Source organism: Notamacropus eugenii, chromosome 3 (assembly GCF_028372415.1).
Source record: "Notamacropus eugenii isolate mMacEug1 chromosome 3, mMacEug1.pri_v2, whole genome shotgun sequence".
NCBI lineage: Eukaryota > Metazoa > Chordata > Mammalia > Diprotodontia > Macropodidae > Notamacropus > Notamacropus eugenii.
In genome coordinates this window covers 105,816,807-105,834,054 of record NC_092874.1, presented here as the reverse complement: position 1 = coordinate 105,834,054, position 17,248 = coordinate 105,816,807, and the positions used below count along the sequence as shown (strand labels likewise).

The following is a 17,248-nucleotide window of genomic DNA, read 5'->3' as shown; positions in this document are numbered from 1 at the left end:
ATCCCAATTCGCTCCCATTTATAGGACCATGGGCTGCTTTTTATGGGCCCTGTGTGCTGGTGCAGTGCAAAAAGACTTGCTCCTTTGAGGTGACCCTGCAATCCCTGGGATGGTAGTAGAGGGAATAGACTGCATCAAAGAGAATTGGTCACCGAGCCAGGGATAGCCACCTACTGAATAGACTTTAATAAAGAAAGACTACTTTCTGGGAGTAGAATTCAGAATGTCAGGAGTGAAGTAAAGAATAAGACTAGAAAAATAGGCAGGAGTCAGGTTGTGATAAACTTTTAATGTCAAACAGGAGCTTATATTTGATCCTCTGATAATCACTGAGCAGGAAGGTGATGTGATCAGACCTATACTTTAGGGCAAATACTTTGTGGAGGGTGTACTTGCATGAGGTGATGCTTGAGGAAAGGATACCCTAAAGGCAGTTCTTGCTGTAGTCCATTGAAGAGGTGATGAGGGTTTAAACTGTTGTTTTTGTTTGTTCTTTGCTCTCAGAGGACCAATGACATCATGAGGGTGATGTCTTGACTTGCGCATGAATTTGACTTAAGCAAGGCAGAGCTGCACAGTTATCAGCCACAGTCTCTCCCCTGGAATCATCAAAATTAAGTGGTGAGACAAAGCTCAAGAAGCCTGGTGATTGCCCTGGATGCAGGGGTATTTGCGTACTTAGAAAGGAAGCTAGAAATTACAGGATTTGACAACCGAATTTATATGGAGTAAACAAGCGTCAGAAGTTGAGGATGACATCCAAGACGCAAAAAAGATTGTTGGGTCTTTGACAACAATAGAAAAATTAAATGAAATGAAAATTAAATATATTATCATTTGCTCAAATATCCCTTACTTGTCTTAAATCTCATCTTGGAAATGGAATTTCCTTTGGAAGTTTACTTACACCTTCATTAGTCATTCACTGGGTCCTACTTTGTATTATAGAAATGTGCATCAATTGCATGCTTTTGCCTTCTCAGTTCTTTAATGATGAAGGACAAAATGTTTGCTCCATCATATGAGCAAAAAGAGGTGGGTGAAGGGAGGCTGCCTCAACCTTAAAAGGGGGACACTAATAGTAGCTACCTCCCAGGCTTGTTGTGAGGATCAAATGAGATAATATTTGTAAAGTGTGTCTGGCATATAGTGGGCACTTAATAAATGCTTGTTCTTTTATTCCCTTCCTTATAACAATGCACATTGATATGGCATATGATGGTTTACAAAGCACTTTCATTCCAATAGTTCTGTGACATAGGGAGTGCTTTATATACCTTATTAGTTCAATTTTTTTTAATAGTTGAGGAAGTTAAGGTTCAGAGAAGTGAAATGATCTGCCCCTAATTGCACAACTAATAAGTATCAGGGATGGAAATCAAATTCAGGTCTTTCAACTCAGAAGTCAAACCGATTTGTAAAGAGGCATCAGTAAATATTTGTCGAGCTGAGAAACTCAAGGGGGAAGCTTTGGGACCTGAAAATGAATATCAGATTATCAGGATAGCCAAATGGGAACTAGGTTAGCCATCTTTACCTCCATTCCTTATTCATTGGATACATTATCAAAGCCTGAATGTCTCTAATCTACTTTCTAATGAATGATAGAAACTTATAGTTAAAAAGAAATGTCCTTAGAGATCTAGTCCAATCACTTTGTTTTGTAGATGAAGAAAATGATATAATGAATTTGATTTTTTCTTTATTGGGGCTCTTTAAAATAAATTAAAGAAGCAAGTAACTTGTTAAGAATATGGTATTTGAAAATGGGTTTTGAATTTCTGGATCATAGCTTAAAACAATGGAATGATGGGAATGTTGGCAAGAGATGCAGTACATTCAATAAGAGCTGTTACAATAAGTTACATGTTTTTAAATGGTCATTGTTCTTCGTTTTAAAATAGGACCAAAAAGACATCACCATGAAAAAGTGAAATTTCAATGTGTCCAACTATGGCTGATCAGACCAATAGGAACTCGGAATGCTCTACTACAGGTTGGGCACAGATAGTCCCTGTGAATATTTGGGGTGGAGTATCCACCCCAAATTTGCAAATTCTATGTTTACTGTGTGCTGTTTCAATTTTGCTTTGCTCATAGAACACAGCACCCTTTCTGATGTGGGCACACCATGCTGACCAGTCCTATGCCAGTGTCTCTCATGTTACACAGTCAAACCCAAACTTCTTGAGAGAGACCTAGAGAGTATCCTTGTATTGCTTCTTCTGACCATCATGTGATCACTTGCCCCATGCGAGTTCTCCATAAAATAGTCTTTTTGACAAGCGTACATTTTGCATTCGAACGATGTGACCAGCTCACCAGAGTTGCACTCTCTGAAGCATAGTTTGAATATTTGGCAGTTCAGCTGGAGAAAGGACTTCAGTGACTGGTACCTTATCCTGCCAGGTGATCCTCAGAATCTTCCTAAGACAGTTCAAATGGAAGTAACTCAGTTTCCTGGCATGGCACTGGTAGACTATCCATCTTTCAGAAGCATACAACAATGAAGTAAGCACAACGGCTTTGTAGACCTTCAGTTTGGTAGTCAGTCTAATACCTCTTCTCTCCCGAATTTTTCTTCAGTCTCCCAAACACTGAGCTAGCTATCCTGAATTTTAGATATCCTGAATTAACTATCCTGAAAAGTACACTACCAAGATAAGTGAACTTATCCACAGCATTCAAAACTTCTCTGTTTATTGTAACCTATGGTTCTACGTATGGATGGTGTGGTGGTGGCTGAGGGAGCACCTCTGTTTTCTTGGTACTAATTATTAGGGCAAAATTAGCACAGACAGCAGAGAATTGATCCATACTTTGTTGCATATCAGCTTCATAGGCTGCATTGAGTGCACAATCATCAGCAAACAGAAAATCATGCACCAAAACTCCCTCAACATTGGCCTTGGCTTGCAGCCTTTACAAATTGAAGAACTTCTCAGTACAGTAGTTGACCTTGAGGCCGTGTTCATCTTTATTGAAAGCATTTGACAACATGGCTGAAAACATCATGTTAAAAACTATGGGAGCAAGCACACAGCCCTATTTCACTCCATTGGTGACTGGGGAGGCAGGCTAATGTGCCATCATGAAACTGATATACAATACTGATGAACTTCTCTGGGCAACCACATTTTGACATAATCTTCCATAAACTCTCACGACTAACAGTGTCAAAGGTCTTGGTCAGATCTACAAACATTGTGTACAGACCTCTCCTCTGCTCCTAGCATTTCTCTTGGGGTTGGCGGGCAGCAAACACCACATCGACTGTTTCTTGGCCCTTTCTGAAGCCACACTGACTCCCAGGTATACGACCATGTTCCAGGTGAAGGATCAGCCTATTAAGAGGACTCTAGCAAAAATTTTGCCAGCAATGACTAAGAGAGAGTCCTCACTGTGATTGTCGCAAGACAATCTATTCCCTTTACCTTTATAGAGATGGACAATGGAGGCATCTTTAAACTCCTGGGGGATAACTTCCTTTTGCCATATAACCTGGAAAGTTTCAGTCAGCGTCTTGTATGAGCAATAAATCTCAGCTGGAATAGAATCAGCACCAAGTGCTTTGCCACATGAAAAAAGCCGAATGGCACTCAAAACCTCCTCTTCAGTTGGAAGTTCAGCTAAGGAGGAATTGACTTCAGCCTGAGGTAAACAGCCAATGGTCTCTGCACTGATTGATGATAGTCTGTTGAGAACACTACGGAAGTGTTCAGCCCATCTCTCTACGATCATGGCCTTATTATCACTGATCAATGTGGCTCCATCAGCACTGAGTAGTTGTGATGCACCACAGGTTTTTGGTCCATAAATAGCTTTCAGGGAATCATAAAATGACTTTGGATTGTTACTATCAGCAAACTAAATTTCATCTGCCTTCTTACTGAGTCAGGAATCCTGCATCTTTCTAAACTTGGACTGTCCTTTACTTTTGATGGAATTAATTTCTGCCTTCTTAGAGGTGGATGAACTATCCTGCTGGTATATCCTGTGGAGTTCTCATTTTTCATTTAGCAGCTTATGAATTTCCCCATCACTTTCATCAAACCAGTCTTGGTGTTTGCAAGTGTTCTGACCCAGATGAGCAAATGCAGTGCTGTACACTAAATCTCTGAAAGCTGCCCACTCCTTTTCTACTCCACTGTTGCCAACTATGTATTGGCTTAACTTTTCCTCCAAGTTAGCAACAAACTATTCAGGCTCAGAGAAGAGCTCTAATTTGTTGACATTAATTTTTCTGGTAGTCATTTTGTCTTGTGGGTGGTACTTTTGATGAATATGAATAGTTAGCTTGGAAAGGATAAGTCTATGATCAGTCCAGCACTCTGCACCACACATTGCCTTTGTCACTCTCGCATCATGTCTGTCTCTTCTCCTTACAATCACATAGTCTATTAGATGCCAATGTTTGCTGTGAGAGTGCATTCATGAAGTTTTTTTGCATTTAGGTAAACAGAAAAGTATTAGTGATGAGAAGGTCATATGATGCACAAGTTTTCAGCAGTAAATGACCATTGCTGCTGCTCTTTCCAACTCCATTCCTCCCTAGGACTCCCTGCCAAGTCTGGTAGTCTAAGCCTACTCTAGCATTAAAATCACCCAGAATTGTAAGCTTGTCCTTTTTTGGCACATTGACGATAAGAGTCTCTAGGTCTTCAACCTCAGCAGGATTCATCACAGTGGAAGCATTGGCACTGATGGTGGCATGACTTTTTCCTGCCAGTGGCAATTGCATTATCATGAGCTTGTCATTCACTCCTTTTGGTAGGCATACCACCTTGCTGACTAGACTAGTTTTGATTGCAAAACCCACACCAGCTGCACAGCACTCCCCTTCGCATCCAGAAAAATGTGCATTCAGCTCCAGCTTCAGTAAGCTGGTCTTCATTTACCAACCTTGTTTCACTCAGGGCTGCTATTTGGATGCAATACCTGTTGAGTTCTCTTGCAACAAGAGCAGTTAGTCTTCCAGGTCTACTGGATTTTGTGTTGTCTGTAAGTGCCCACCCATGCCATGTGCCAATAGTGAGTAGAATCATTTTTTCAAATGTTTTTGTACATGTTGTACTTTTTTTGTATTTCAACTGCATGATGGGATTCCCACCTGCTGTAGTAATCAGGCCAGGGATGGGTAAGTAGACAATCTTTAAGGTACCGTTTCTAGCCCCCTTCATCACACCAGGAGGTGAGCAGCATGATCCTTAAAAGGCTGCTCAGACACCCAGGAGGCTGCTGAATACCACTGCTGCTTCCAGTGAAAAACAACCTGATGGCCTGGGTCACCTGTGTGCAGGATTTTGACTACAGCTCCCACTGCATCTGCATCTGCTGCTTTATCACTTGCCTGTCACCACAGGACTTTGAGTCATAATCATAAAATGGTATGGGTGATGTCTTTTGATTCGTGTATAAACTGGATTTAAGTGAGGCAGAGCTGCATGAAGTCATCAACCTCACTCTCTCCTCCAGACTCATCATAGTCCAGTGGCAGGACAGAGTCAAGATGGCTGATGATGACTCAGGATGCAGTGGATGACCTTGGCATCTTTGATGTCTAACAAAACTCTAAGGACTCCACATCACTTGCTTCAGCTGCCTTCATGGCCTTTGGAACAAATTGTCTTCATCCACCAATTCCACCAGAGGAAGTCTTCACATGCTTGGGGTAGACACCCCCTAACTCACCAATGGATTTGAGATTCTGTGGTTACCCTCAACCTGCTTTGGCTTGTCTGCCGAAATGGTTTACCAGGGTGTGACTGCTGAGCATGCTGAAGCTTCTTGGAGTCTGTGGCCCAGTGTCCACTTCCTGGTAAAACCGTTTCAGCAGACAGGCCAAACCAGGCTGAGAGTAGCCAAGGGATCTCAGACTCATTGGTGAATTGGGGGGATGTCTACCCCAAGCACGCGAAGACTTTGGGCTGTAGAGTGTGTTCAGGGAGAACTAGTATCTTTGATGTGATGGCTGCCAAGCCCTTTTCAAGGCTTTTTCCACTTTTGGTGTACACCATTCCACCCAACTCTCAAACTGTTAACAAATATATGAAAGACTATTCCAAAATGTTAATAATAAGAATATAAATAAAAATAATTCTTGGGTTCAAATTGGCAAAGATGACCAAATATGGGAATTGTCATTGTTCAGGAGGTCCTAGAAGGACAGACACACTGATATTTTGATGGTGAAGCTATGAATATGCCCAGTTATTTCAGAAAGTGCTTGGCCACATCCCCCAAAAATGACTAAAATTTTCATTTCCTTTTACCCATAGTTCCCACTGTTAAGTAGATACTCCAAGAACAACAAAGACAGAAATAAAGATACCATATATGCAAAAAAAAAAAAGCCCCAAAACCCAATGAATCAAGCAAAAAACACATAGTAGTACTTTTGTCATAAAATAAAGAATTGGAAATAAAATAGGTGTCCACTGAATAAGGTATCACTAAACAAACTATGGTACATGAATGTAATGTAACATTACTGTAAAATAAGAAATGAAAAGCATGGAGGATTCAGGAAAGTATGGAAAGATTTATATGAACTAATGCATAACAGAATAAGCAGAATGTGAAAACAAATATATACAACAATTACAACAATGTAAATAGAAAAAAGAAAAAAATGAAATGTGAGAAAATATAAAGACTAAGCTTGGTCCCAAAGAAGATTTGAAAAAATGTACTTTCCTTCTTTCTTTCAAAAGTGGACTATGGGTGCACAGTACTGTTAATACTATCAGACATGACCTTTGTATTGATTGCTTTTGTTGGAAAGCTTTTTTTTTTCTTTTCTTCTAGAAATGTTGTTATAAAGGTTGATTACGTGGGTAGGGTAGAAACAAGGAATCTATTTAGAAATTAAATTTTAAAAAAGACATTATTAAAAAAGAAAAACATGTTTGCCTGAAGTCCTTCAAATCTAATAAGTGCTTAAAACTGAAAAGAACAGAGAAAAAGAATTTTGCATTTTCTAGAGTCTAGAGATTCTAAGTTATATGCTATAAAGAGTAGAATACACTGCAGGAAAAATATCAATAAAGAAGCTCATAAATTACAGCTCAAATAGAAAAAAATGACTTTGTTATTTTGCCTCCAATATATCTATATACAAATGAGCATTGTATAGGTATCAAGCACAGTGAACCCAAGTTTATAATCTGACCTTATTGGTACCACTGAGATTTGATGAAATGGGAAGTAAGACAGAAATATAGCTCTGGAACATTCAAAAAAAACAGGACTGAAAAAGAGGAGTGAAAGCTAGACAGTGGAGAAGAGCATGTTATAGGATAAACTTTCTTGAGGAAATACAAGAGCTGTAAGGGATTTATTTGTTTGATAGCATTCGGTAAAAATCAACACAGAGACAGAAGAGTTATCATTTATCATAATTGTTATCAGAGCATATGACAGACCAACTAGATGGGAGGAAATAGATAATATTCTCCTTCTATTAAAATGTAAGTTCCTTGAGAGCAGGGACTCCCTTACATTTCTGTGTGTATCCCCAGTTGTTAAGTGTTTTGGACATAGTAAGCACTTAGTAAATATTTCATTCATTCATGATGAATCTTGAAAATAGATTCCTAGCTTGGCACAGTGTTTTAATATAGCAATGATGGAGATTTTCAGTTTTTCAGACATAAAAATCACAGCATTGTCCCTTAGTGGATAAAAAACTAGTACAGTAGAACCTCGGTTTACCAGTAACCTGGTTTACCTATGCTTTGCTAGAGGAGGAAAATTTTTTTCGCAAAATTTGTCCTGCAGGAGAAATAAAAATTGGCAGTATGAACATCAAAATCGTGTTGTAAAACACCACCCAAATAAAGCTGTAGCACTGAGACCCATGAATATTTTTAACAATAATGCAATGTCACATTTTTGTGACATTCTGAAAAAACATCAGAAACAAGTGTCGTTACATAGATTCCTACAGAAGTGAACATAAAGAAAAAAACAATCAAGGGGCAGAGCTAAGATGGCGGAGTAGAAAGACGCACATACACATAGCTCTGAACCCACAACCCACAGAATGGCTAGAGGGGACCAACTCACGGTGAATTCTGCACCCAGACGCCACGGAATATTGGAGCGAGGGAGATTTCTGTTCCGGAGAGACCTGCAAACCTCTCACGGGGGGTCCTTCGCGCTGTGGACTGGGCACCGGGACTGGGAGCTGAGTGCAGCCCTGCAGCGGCCTCAACACCGTGAGGAAAAGATCCGAACGGGCTATGGGGACGAGATATCCAGCGGCCACGAGGGTCCCTCCACCCACAGAGGGACCTGCAAACCTCTCGTGGAGGGTCCGTTGTGCTGTGGACATGGAGCCCAGCCCAGACATGCGGTGGCCGCGGCTCCGAGAGGTACAGATCTGAGCAGGCTTTAGGGACGGGATTTCCAGCGGCGGCACAAGCCCCTCCACCCACAGGTGAGGGTCGGTGAGAGAGTCTCTTTGGTGGGTCGAGAGGAGAGTGGGGTGCCCCCATGGTTCGGGCCCCCCCCCCGGGAGGTAGAAGCTGAGAGGCGGCTGCAGACAGGGGCTCCCCAAGCAGGCGGGAGCATGGATCCATTGTGGAAGGTCTGTGCATAAACCCCCTGAGGGAACTGAGCCTGAGAGGCGGCCCTGCCCCGACCTGACCACCTGAACTTAATTCTCACACTGAATAGCAGCCCTGCCCCCGCCAAAAGCCCTGAGGCTGGGAGCAGCATTTGAATCTCAGACCCCAAACGCTGGCTGGGAGGATCAGGAGGCGAGGTGGGTGTGAGGAGAATATTCAGAGGTTAAGCCACTGGCTGGGGAGAATGCCCAGAAAAGGGAAAAGAAATAAAACTATTGAAGGGTACTTTCTCGGAGAAAAGACACCTCCTCCCTTCCTTTCTGACGAGGAAGAACAATGCTTACCATCAGGCAAAGACACAGAAATCAAGGATTCTGTGTCCCAGCCCACCCAATGGGCTCAGGCCATGGAAGAACTCAAAAAGAATTTTGAAAATCAAGTTAGAGAGGTGGAGGAAAAATTGGGAAGAGAAATGAGAGGGATGAAAGAGAAGCATGAAAAGCAGATCAGCTCCCTGCTAAAGGAGAACCAAAAAAATGTTGAAGAAATTAACACCTTAAAAACTAGCCTAACTCAATTGGCAAAAGAGGTTCAAAAGGCCAATGAGGAGAAGAATGCTTTCAAAAGCAGAATTAGCCAAATGGAAAAGGAGATTCAAAAGCTCACTGAAGAAAATAGATCTTTCAAAACTGGAATGGTACAGATGGACGCTAAGGACTTTATGAGAAAGACAGATATCACAGAACATAGCGTGCAGATTCGAAAAATGGAAGATAATGTGAAATATCTTATTGGAAAAACAACTGATCTGGAAAATAGAATCAGGAGAGACAATGTAAAAGTTCTGGGACTACCTGAAAACCATGATCAAAAGAAGAGCCTAGACATCATCTTCCATGAAATTATCAAGGAAAACTGCCCTGAGATTCTAGAACCAGAAGGCAAAATAAATATTCAAGGAATCCGCAGAACACCGCATGAAAGACATCCAAAAAGAGAAACTCCTAGGAACATTGTGGCCAAATTCCAGAACTCCCAGGTGAAAGAGAAAATATTGCAAGCAGCTAGAAAGAAAAAATTCAAGTATTGTGGAAATACAATCAGGATAACACAAGATCTAGCACCCTCTACATTAAGGGATCGAAGGGAAAGGAATAGGATATTCCAGAAGTCAAAGGAACTAGGACTAAAACCAAGAATCACCTACCCAGCAAAACTGAGTATAATACTTCAGGAGAAAAAACGGTCTTTCAATGAAATAGAGGATTTTCAAATTTTCTTGATGAAAAGACCAGAGCTGAAAAGAAAATTTGACTTTCTAACACAAGAATGAAGAGAACCATGAAAAGGTGAACAGCAAAGAGAAGTCATAAGGGACTTACTAAAGTTGAACTGTTTACATTCCTACATGGAAAGACAATATTTGTAACTCTTGAAACATTTCAGTATCTGGGTACTGGGTGGGAGTACACACACACACACATGCACACACGCACACATACATAGAGACAGAGTGTGCAGAGTGAATTGAAGAGGATGGGATCATATCTTAAAAAAAAAATGAAATCAAGCAGTGAGAGAGAAATATTGGGAGGAGAAAGGGAGAAGTTGAATGGGGCAAATTATCTCTCATAAAAGAGGCAAGCAAAAGACTTATTAGTGGAGGGATAAAGAGGGGAGGCAAGAGAAAAACATGAGGTCTACTCTCATCACATTCCACTAAAGGAAAGAATAAAATGCACACTCATTTTGATAGGAAAACCTATCTCATAATACAGGAGAGTCAGGGACAGGGGCACAAGCAGGGTGGGGGGGAGGATGGAGGGGAGGGCATGGGGAGGAGAATGCAATCCGAGGTCGACACTCATGGGGAGGGAAAGGATCATAAGAGAATAGAAGTAATGGGGGTCAGGATAGGATGGAGGGAAATATAATTAGTCCTATACAACACAACTAGTATGGAAATCATTTGCAAAACTACACAGATTTGGCCTATATTGAATTGCTTGCCTTCCAAAGGGAAGGGGTGGGGAGGGAGGGAGCTAAAGAAGTTGGAACTCAAAGTGTTAGGATCAAAAGTAATGTTCTTACCACTGGGAAATAAGAAATACAGGGTAAGGGGTCAAGAAAGCTATCTGGCCCTACAGGACAAAAGAGAAGACGAAGACAAGGGCAGGGAGGAAGGATAGAGGAGAGAGCAGATAGGTCACAGGGGCAATTAGAATGCTTGGGTTTGGGGGGGGGAGGGGATAAAAGGGGAGAAAATTTGTAACCCAAAATTTTGTGAAAATAAATGTTAAAAGTTAAATAAAAAAAAAAAGAAAAAGAAAAAAAATAAAAAAAGAAAAAGAAAAAAACAATCAGTGAGTCAAAACATGAAAGTGACTCTTAAAAAATGAAAAATAAATGAAGGCAGTAGTGTTAGTCTTACTTTTAGTGAAAGTAGCATAAGAGAGAACACTCTTTATAACGCTGAAACCCCAGTGTTCTCATAGAAGATTCTCCTTCCAAGCAACAGCCCTTCTTCCTCCTCTTCCTTCCTCTTGTCTCCCTCACTCCAGCCACGACTCTTCTCAAAGGTAAAGTGCAGGTTAATTTACTTTATTTTTGGTTTATACTGTATACTAATCATTGCTATTATATTTCATGTGCATTAGGGACAAAAATCCCACTTATTTTAAATTATAAATGATTACTTTTATATGAATATTTTTTGGCGATGTGGTACCGATCATTCGACTTTACGTTATTTCCTATGGGAAAATTCGCTGTGCAATATAAAGAAATCGCATGACGAACTGAATCTTGAAACGAATTAAATTCGTAAACCAAGGTTCTACTGTACTTGTAATCAGAAGGAAATGGAAAACCACTTCAGTATCTCTGTCAAGAAAATACCAAATGGAGACATAAGCATCACATACAACTGATGAATGATTAAAAACAACAGCTCTTTCCATCAGGAGGGTTTGAGTCCTAGGTCTGCATCTGACACATACTCTGTAAATTCTAGGCAAGTTTAGTAACCTCTCAGTGCTTTATGGAACTCACTGAGACTCACTCTGTCATTGGAGGCAATTGGGGTTAAGTGACTTGCCGAGAGTCATAGAACCAATGTCTGATGCCTGATTTGAACTCAGGCTCTTCTGATTCCAGGACCAGTACTCTATCCACTGTGCCACTTAGCTATTCCTCTGAGGGTATGTGTTGCAAAGAAGATGCCTACTTAAACCAGTTGAGGAAATTTCCTCACCCGAGTGCTCCCCCTACCAATTAAATCACAGATCCACAGGAGTTTACACATTTGCAGAGCTTTCAAAATTATGAAGTGTTTTACATACATTTTCCTGATCCTTATAACTACTAGAACCCCCTCATCTCTTTCCCTCCCTTTCCTCTCTCTGCCTATCTTATCTCTTTCTTGCTCTGTCACCAAAACAGAGAAATTAGCAATTCCTTCACCTGCTTTTATGATAATTTTATCCTTCAAATGTTGAAAGAACAAGGGATGTTACAATTCTAAATCCCATTCTCACCAAGGAGAAATTCATTTCTACGGTGGACCAGGGAAAGACCTTGGTGAGAAGTGATCATTCCATCTTGCAGAAGAGCAGATTTCAAATTGATCAAGGAATGGATAGGTCAGATACCATAGACTAAAATTCTACAAGGAAGAGCCAATCGAGAAAGAATAGAAAATATTCAAGAATGAAATTTTGAAGACACAAAAGGAAATTAAAATGGAGCAAGGTGAGTTGTTTAAGGAAACCTATAGGGATGGAAAGAAAATTAATTGAACAATTTTTTGTGTTTTTTAAGATACCTAAAGAAAGTAGAAGAAAGACAAACAATAGAAGAGGAATACAAAAGCAAAAGTGTGGCATACTTTCAGAAGACTATTGTCAAAAGCACTAAGCTCAGAATGTGCTGAAGTTGTCAAAGTATAATAGAGACAACACAAGTATTTAGTTTTGTTTTTTTTAAACCATATTGAGTAAAGGAGAAAGTACAAAGAAATGACACAATTACTGCTCTGAGTATGTGATTCAGTATTGAAAGATGAAAGGAAAGAAAGCAGAACTATCAAAATTTTATTTTATTCCTTTTTTCTCACCAAGCAGAATGATCTTTAGACTCAAAAAGACAAAAGAAAAGTAGTTGGGATGGAGCTGAAAGACAAGATAAATGAAGCAACAGGAAGAGAGCACCTAACTTCCTTTGATGAGTTCAAGTCATTAGGCTCAGATGAATTGTATCTCAGGGTGCTGAAACAAATGATAAATGCTACTGCTCAGATATTGAACATTTTCTTTGAGAGATCATGGAGAAGGAGTGAACTATCTCAAGATTGTAACTGGTATCACAATTTTCAAAAGATGAAGAGAGAATCTGCAAACTCTAGGTGACATTGAGGTTGGGTTCAATTCCTGACAAAATTGTAGACCACATTAATAAATGGATGGCTAGCAAACATCTCTGGAAAAGGAAGTAGTGATCATGAAGAGTTAGCATGGCTTCATCCAGAACAAATCAAACCAAAATAACACCATTTCCTTTTTTTTTTGATCAAGTTATTAGACAGAGGATGCTATAAACATATTTTCCTTAACTTTCAAGCAAACATTTATTTGACAAAAGTTCTTGTGCAATTCTGTTGGGCAAGATGAAAAGATATGGGCTAGAAAGCACTAGATAATAAATAGGTTGGTTCAGAATGAGTTAAACAACTAGATCCAATGAGTAATTAAAAATGGCATAATGTGGAATGGGAAGGAGTATCCCCAAGGATCTGCTTAGTCCTGTTCTATTTGATATTGTAATCAATGATTTGGATTAAAGCAAAAATGACATATTTATGGAATTTTAATATGAGATAAAGTGAGGAGAAAAAGTTAAAGTGTTCAATGACTATGAGGATTCACTATGATCTTGGTGACCTAGAAAGTTACAATCTAATTAGATTAGATCATAGACTTAGAGCTGGAAGAGACCTTTGAATTCATATAGATAAAGCTCTTCATTATATATGTAATCTGTGGCCCAGAACTCTTGGTTAACATAGACAAGGTCTGATCTTGGGGGCTACTCTTATCCTAAATCACTATCTCTTTCTCTCATATTGGCCCACTAAGAGTTTTCTCTAAGAAATCTCAGAATACAGCTAACTTTACAAGATTCTCCTAGTCCTTTAGAAATATTCAAGCTAATGCAGAAAGTGACTATGGAACAATTCATTTTATCTTACAGAAGATACAAATAATGTAAAAAGCTCATAAACAAATGCAAAAAAAAAAGACTCAAAACAGCTCATCAATAATATATTTTATTTCTCCATTTCAAGAGTCTCAGTCACTTTTACCAGGTTTCTAAAACACTTGAGACTTGGAAATATATCCCTGGTTTGCATTGCTCCAGAAAGGAAATGTACTAGGTAAGTAGGAGATGCTAAACAGGAGACTTCTTTATCATCAGACCCACTTTATCCAAATAACTTACTAAAATAATGAAGTACAAAATATAGGTCACATGTACCACCTCCCCCACCCCATACTGTGGTTTTAGTTCCTTACTCTTGGGCCCCTTCCCACTGAAGTGTCTGTACGTTATTTTTCCTTTCTCCAAATATGCTGCTCAAGAAATTCTCCTCTCAACAAAGAATCACCAAACACTCAAACTTTCAGTTACTCCTAAATCTAGTGCTGCCTTGGAAACCCCCTTCTTTCAACAGAGAACTGAACTTTCAGACTCCTTGAACTCTTGAAATTGGAGTGGTCTGTGAAACTACTCCAAGGCTAGTGCTGCAAAAGACTCCCAGCCCCATAACTGGGAGACTAAGGTTCAGGAAGGAAAACAAAAGAAAACATTGTTTGGGAACTTTCAAGTCTAGGCACATAGACAAGCATGTGTCTACTACTTCCACCAAGTGCCTCTCCAGGAAGTCTTGATCCCCCATCTCTGTCCTAGCTGGTGCTATCTCTTGAGTGGAGAAAGTCTCTGTTCTTGGACCTGTGTTCAGAAAAGCAAAAGATGTCTGAAAGCCTAGGAACCTTCCTCTCAGGCATCATAGCTGGGGGAAAAACATCTTACCATGAGCTCTTGACAAAAGGCAATCACTAATGGTTCTTGTAGGGGTTGGAGCAACACTACCTGCTGCATACTTAGGATCTCTTTAGAAAAAAAGTAACAAAAAGTAAAAGCCTGAAAGTTCTTTTTTATAGCACAAAGGTGACTCCTCCCACAGGAGTATGTCCTTCCAAGAGTAAAAACCAATCACTAGGCCGCCCCAGCTAGCAAAACTTCCAGAGGTAACAAAGGGTGTCTCCAAACCAAATTAGTCATCTTGGGGGTATCCCCAATCTATGAAACATATATCTTAAGTCTTCTCAAAAAGATGCTGATGGGCATGTCCATACTTGCCACAAGGAGAAGCTTTCCAAAGTTTGAAACAAAGGTCCACCACCCTGTAAGCTCGACAAACTGATCTGGGAACTCCCTTGATAAACCCCTTACACATAGATGAGGAAACTGAGGCCTACAAAGGTTGAGTTGCCCAAGGTCAAGAGATGGGGGAATGGGGCTAGAAACCAGCTTATCAGACAAACAGTTGGGAGTTTTCATTTAAAGTTCAACATGAATCATCACTGTGATATGGTAAATTAATGCTGGCTGGGGCCCAATTAGGAGAAGCATAGTTTCCAAGACTAGGGAGAATCCTGCCTCAGACACTTATGGGCTGTATGATGCTAGGCAAGTCACTTAAGCTCTTTCAGCTTCATTTTCTTTGATGAATACTAATATTTTGGTCAGTTTTGAACAGCCAGTAACGGCCAAGATTGCGGAATCACAGATTTTGAGCTGGAAGGGGTGTATTTTGAGGTTACCTATCCTAACCTCCTAATTTACAGGTGAGGAAACTGAGACTTAGAGAAATCAACCTAAGATCAAATAGGTAGTAAGTAGCAGAGATGGGGTTGAAGTTATTCTTCTTGGTTATTGCACCATAACTGTTGTCTACCATATTACCAGCAATATTTTGTGGGCAAAAGTATTCAAGAAAAGATAGCATTCAGGAGATGGATGATGACACATGTTGAGGTGGGTCACATAGTAAGGTTAATGAATAGCAGATTAACAGTCTATATGTTGCACTGGTACCCCTGCAAAGACCTAGAGGACCATTGCTTTCCATGAGAAATTTAGAGGAAAACATTAACATGATTCACAGGAGATGATGGAAACCTTGTGATCTCCACTCTGCAAAGTAGCACCCACATCAAGATGACAAATCCATTGAAGTGCTTAAATTTAACTTGTGAATTAATAAATGAACAAAAAGAAATAGATAAGGATAAGGGAAGAAGGATTTGAAAGTTCTGAGTTTTTTGTTTTTTAAAGGGAGAAACAAGAGGAAACCCAGTCAGGTTATGGATTGTTCCTTGGAGCATCCAGCAGGTGGTAGCAGGATGTCAAGGGAAGGTCCCTTGCTGGCAGGAAAATGAAAGGGAATTAATTATAAAAACAGAAAATCTGTAATCTCTGGACTTCAGAGAAGGATGGCTTCCCACACACTATTCTCTCTCATTCTCTTCATAACCTCTTTTTGATACTAGCTGAAAATACCTTCCACCATCCTTATCTTTTTTGCTGTGGGACAGAAGCAGATAGAAGAATTTACTTAAACCTCATCAGAGCCTGGGACTCACTCAATCCTCAGAACAGATAAAGCTTCATTCCCAGGCTTCCTTGCCTCATCTCAGGGATGGAGGACGGTAAAAGTATTGTGGTCTCCAGGACTCCAATGTGGAACACAGCCACGGGAAAAGAGAAAATGGGCAGATTCTCCTTAGATCAACAGAGTGACCTTCCCTCACCGAGATCCCAGCCTCATCCTTTGGACCCTCTCCCCACCCTTGCCTCAACATTCATTCAAAGTTGCGCTCAACTTTTTTCACTTCACTTTAACTCCAATTCATTACCCGAGTCTTCATCTCATTTTCCAGTTCCCCACTCTGCATGTTCATTCAAGATCTAGGCTAGGCTAAATATAAGTGAAGAGAGCTCAAAAAGGGAAAGTGTGTGTATATGGAAGAAAGAGAAGAGGGTGTTAGCAAGTGTTGGTGTTAGGAAACACCCTTTATGAACCTGACCTACCTTGGACAAACCCTTCCTTGTCAGTTTTTTCCCAGTATGCCCCCCACCTCCCAAGCCAGGGTGTCCAGATAAGGGATAGAGGGGGTCCACATTATGATTTCTCCCCCTTTCCCTTTCCCTCCCCTATTCCTCCAGGCTCCTCCAACAAGCTGCTCCACCCATGCATTCCCGCAGGTCTGGAACAGGAGCCGGCAGGATTGTCTAGGCAGAGGCTGCCAACGTCCCTCCCACCTTCCCACTTGGCACCATCCCCAAAGCCACTCCACGTTCCCCTGCGTGCCACCTTCTCTTGGAGTCCACGGGGAGGTGCAGGTTGGGGTGGGGGGCAGAGCAGCAGCGTTCTCCCCGTCACAGATCACGGCTCCCCGTAGTGGGAAAGGGTCTGCTAGTAGCTCCGTGCCCCAGCAGGCGGGAGAGGTTTCCGAGACTGGGCAGACCTTCTCCTACAGCCCCGGAGACAGTAAAAGGCTGGGGAGGGGGTGGAGAAGTATCCCGAGAAAGGGCGGACTCAGTGGGAGGGATCGAGG

At 40.7% G+C, this 17,248-nt stretch overlaps 1 protein-coding gene across 5 annotated transcripts in view; it reads right to left on the bottom strand.

Annotated features, from left to right (window-relative positions):
- The window catches only part of LOC140533136 (anionic trypsin-like), a 74,709-nt gene extending 57,492 nt beyond the window's left edge, over nucleotides 1-17,217 (bottom strand). For 3 of the 5 annotated variants that reach the window (XM_072652509.1, XM_072652511.1, XM_072652510.1), the window contains exon 1: nucleotides 17,005-17,198. The gene's annotated coding sequence lies outside the window, so the exon portion shown is untranslated. Of the gene's footprint in view, nucleotides 1-17,004 lie in introns of all 5 variants that reach the window. The other 2 variants (XM_072652512.1, XM_072652513.1) reach the window with 2 other exon arrangements.
- Between the last annotated feature and the right edge of the window lie 31 nt (nucleotides 17,218-17,248).